General features: G+C 41.2%; 1 pseudogene; it reads right to left on the reverse strand.

The window, feature by feature from the left end:
- Nucleotides 1-2,796: 2,796 nt before the first annotated feature.
- The window catches only part of LOC102763029, a 3,999-nt pseudogene continuing 2,335 nt past the window's right edge, over nucleotides 2,797-4,460 (reverse strand).

Below are 4,460 nucleotides of genomic sequence, written 5' to 3' on the forward strand. Positions count from 1 at the left end.
CGGACGCAGCAGACACTCCTCCGGAGCTCGGTCGACCAGGGCTGAGGTCGGTCCGCAATTTCTCCCGACCCTCCCTTTCCCGACCTCTCCAACTTCTCCCCGCTTCTGGGCTCCCGGCTCGGGAAGGCAGGGATCCCGGCCAGGGACGCTCGGCAAACTCCCGCCCTCCCCGGCGGAGCGCTCAGCCAATTCGAAACGCCCTAGCCTCTCAGGGGCCGTCTACAAACTACCAACCCTGTTGGAGGGGACTTCTACCAACCTTACTATTCCGCAGCCTGGAGGGAGGAAGAAATGCGAGACAGTATGATCCCGGCCATAAATAATATTCTAGCAAGGTTATGGGCAGTGTGCAAATGATAATAGGCACTGCACCCCCCAGAGTGGTGCAGCCCAGGCCTCTAAGCAGTGAAGGCCTGTGAGGGGAGGCTGTGAGCTCAGTCATCTCAGACATGCCCTGAGCCTTTCCACCCTGGCAGAATGAAGCAGCCTGAGTTTCTGACACTTGGTTTTGGTGACCTTGGGCAAGCACTTAACCATATGAATTTATCTTCGTAGGGTTTTTTTTTTTTCATGAGGTTATTTTGAAGAAGAAATAAAATAAATGTAAAGTACTTAGCAACACCTAGCACATAGTATGTGCTCAATAAATGAATTCCACTTTTCTTTCTCTTCCCCCCCTTCTACCCCTATATTTTATGAATACTGTAGATAGGCTAGGTAAATGTTGTAGTGTAGTAAATTCAAAAAAGAAATAAAACACACCCCATGTCCTGAAAGCACCACAAAGAACATTGACATGACATTAAATCCAGCCAAACCCAGGAGAGAGAATGTGTACGTTTACATCACTAAGGGTTATAGATCATTGTTAAGGGTATTCGAATACAAGGAGAGTGGCCTGGTGGGTAACTTAGGGGTGAAAAGGACAAGGTTTCTAACCCCAGCAAGTTGCAGGCCATGTTCCAGTCACTATGTCAGGTTACTGTATGAGAGTTTATGTGCAACTTTCCCTTTCGTTCCCTGCAGGATTTTTCCATCCCCATTTCACTGTCCTCCCTGGGGTCATCTTTCTTGAACTTAGGTCACCCGACCCTGCTGACCTCCCTCACACCCTCCCCACCCCACCCCCAGCAGAGGATTTAAAAACAAAGAATCATGGAATTTTGGGACCCTAGAAATGACTTAGTCCAACTCCCTCATTTTGTAAGTGAGCTCTCAAGCCACCTAGCTAATTAGGGAAGTCTCCTGACTCCAGGATCTTAGTAGGACACACCCTGTGGCCTCTCTTCTAGCTAGCTCCAGGCACAGTAAGTCAGTCTACCCTTAACTTCAAACTGGAGGAAATGGCTTTAACATTTTCTGATCAAATGGGCCCCAAATTATCAGCCACTTGTATCCTCAGCTGCCAGAAACTACCCAGGTGATGCCCAAGAACCACAGGAAATCTGCATGGGCAGAAGGATTCCTCTTAAGAAGACCTTGTGGTGAAATCCGGAATATTGGGAGGCACATATTTCCCTCAGTCCCTTGGAAGAAAATACTGTCTCTAAGGCTTCTGGCATTGGGAGGGAAATAGAAGAATGGTGACATCTGGTGGTCAGGACTTTCTGTGCTTTGGATAAGGAAGGTACAGATTCTGATCCTAATTGATTTGCTTTGAAGCCAAGTCCCACGGATGGTTAATACTTGTACAGATTTCTGAAAGATGTCAATCATTTATACTTTGCAGACCCACTGCTATAGAAGACATTACAGATGATTATTATTTCAGGACTTTTATGAATATGTATGTGTATTTAGAGAAAGTGTAAAACTAGGATATTCATATGTACATACATTTTACGTATTTCATATAATAAAAATATGTTTGTATTATATATACCATTTATTTATATAAGTAATGTACTTGCAATGTCTTTGAGGAAAATTAATACTATCTCAATTGTTTTTCTTACAGAATCAAGATTTTATTTGTTTTCAAGTTACAAGGCAGATTTATTTTACATTCTATTTATGAAGGAACAGTAAAAATGTAATAAGGAACAAAAGTAATAAAATCATAGGCATAGATATTTATATAGTAAGCACAGGCAAAACTTATGAAGAAGATTCTTTAAATACTAGCATTTATTAAATCAGTTTCTAAGAATAATTCTTTACCACTTTCAGGAAGAATTTTTAGGAGGATGAACCTAAATGATTCAAACTATGGCTATCTTAATGAAAAAGTATATTCTTTGAAAATCTCAGAGGTCCTTCAGGCCAGTCAACCAGATCACTACCAAATTTTAAAAGATTCAAAGGCTCTTAAACTAGGACATCATAACTCCTTTATTAACTTGTTTTTAAAGGAACTCAAACACACTATCATTTGCTGATTGGTACGATACAGACTTAGCTTACTTAATTTCTTAATCCATTAAAATGGTTCCTGTTATCTTACATTAAGATCCTACTGTTTTCTTATGAGAAACATTAAGTCATTTACTATTTCGCTCTTAGGAAAATCATTCAATGTGTTTATTCAGCTTTCAGTAACATTACCATACATGAAAAAAAATCCATATACATAATTATCATCAGTAACCAGTTAATTAGTGGATCTTCCAAAACCAGAGACAAGTATCCTTAAGAGTCAAGCCTTTCAGACCTCTGCACTAATACATCCTGGTGTACAGACTTCATTCAATTTCATTAACAGAAGATTAACATGTAGTGGAAGTCACGCAGCCTATTTCTGTAAGTGTAAGTACCGCTTGCAATGTTCACACCTTGGGCACAACACCTCTTTGTTTGTCAGTCTTCTTTTAGTTCCCTGTTCTTCTGACTGTGAAATGTGATGTCCAAAACTTGAAGTGTCTGGACCAGAAAATGGAGAAGATTCCCAAGACCTATTTTCTTTCTCAAAGGAACTGTCTTATTGGAATACAAATTACTGCTGAAGTGCCTGGGATATTACAGACACTGTATCTCAATGTGAACTATGCCTTTTCCTCTTGTGAATGGGTCTGCTCCAGGTGACCATTCAATAATTTGAAGTTTAATCGCATTCATAGCCTTTAAAATATCCAATATGTTTAGAACATTTTTCTTTTTATGATTTTTTGAATGATGACTATAATTGGTCTTACTAGCACCTGGTGATCTTTTTTCATTTCAGTTGCTGAATTATCTGAATCACAAATATTATTAATTCCTGGCTTTTCAAGAGGAGAGCATGGAGGCTGCAGAGGAGAAAACTGAGGGGGCACAGGGGAAGGAGAGGGAAGTACTGAATTTGAAAATGGATCTGGCTTGACACTCAGTTGAGCAGTCCCTGATGATGGCTCTGTCCCACCAGGCCCATCATTCCAAAGGAGCTGAATTTGTACTGTTTTTCAGTTCCTGCATTTCAACAATTGCAACAGCATGAGAGCCTAGAAAAGTTCACTCATCCTCAAGGGCAGCTGTTTTTTAAATTGCAGCTTCACTTACAGGCTGAGCATTTTTCACTGGTGAGTTATGCTTCAGAGAGCAAGTGACAATGGATCCCAAACTAATTGCAATGGATGGAAAAATTCACTTTTCTCATCTTCCTCATTTTTTCAAAACCATTTCAAAATCTGAGATCGCTGGCTTCATCATTTGCCACACACAAAAGAGGAAACTACAAATCCATAGTCGCCTTAGTCTACAGAGCTCAAGGGCAGGATCAACTCAACATCAGGCCTGGGACAAGGCTTTAAAGCAGCGGTTCTCAACCTGTGGGTCGCGACCCCTTTGGGGGTCGAACGGCCCTTTCACAGGGGTCGCCTAAGACCATCGGAAAACACATATATAATTACATATTGTTTTTGTGATTAATCACTATGCTTTAATTATGTTCAATTTGTAACAATGAAATTGGGGGTCACCACAGCATGAGGAGCTGTATATTAAAGGGTCGCAGCATTGGGAAGGTTGAGAACCGCTGCTTTAAAGGCTACCTGTGCACCTGGGCTTGCAGGCCACAGGCTATAAAGACACCCCGGAGGCTCATCCCAGATAACTCCAGCAGAGGTGCCGCTGCGTCCTAGCGTGTCCCACCCAACCTCTGCTCCAGAGGTAAGATTTTAATTTATAGTAATCAAGTCCATTGTTTCTCAGCATCTCTTCCTAAGTTCCATATGAATTATATTCTTCTCATAACAACTCATGGAGCAGATTTTACTACACCCATTTTTAAATAATAAACCAAGACTTTTAAAAGCTAGGCAATATGCCCACTGATAAGCACCGTTATTTAGGGCCAGAGTCAGGATTGACTCCAAAGATTTCCTGACTTCAGAGTCTAAAATCTTCCCACTCTCCTATGCTTCCAGCACAGGAGACCAGGAAGAGATGAACATCAGGACGGAAACCACTCCAAAAGAGTACACTAGGAGCTGAGGAGGATACTTAACGTACTATACACAAACCACATTTTTGTACCTATTCAAATT

This window comes from Myotis davidii, unplaced genomic scaffold (genome assembly GCF_000327345.1).
Source record: "Myotis davidii unplaced genomic scaffold, ASM32734v1 scaffold923, whole genome shotgun sequence".
Taxonomy (NCBI): Eukaryota; Metazoa; Chordata; class Mammalia; order Chiroptera; family Vespertilionidae; genus Myotis; species Myotis davidii.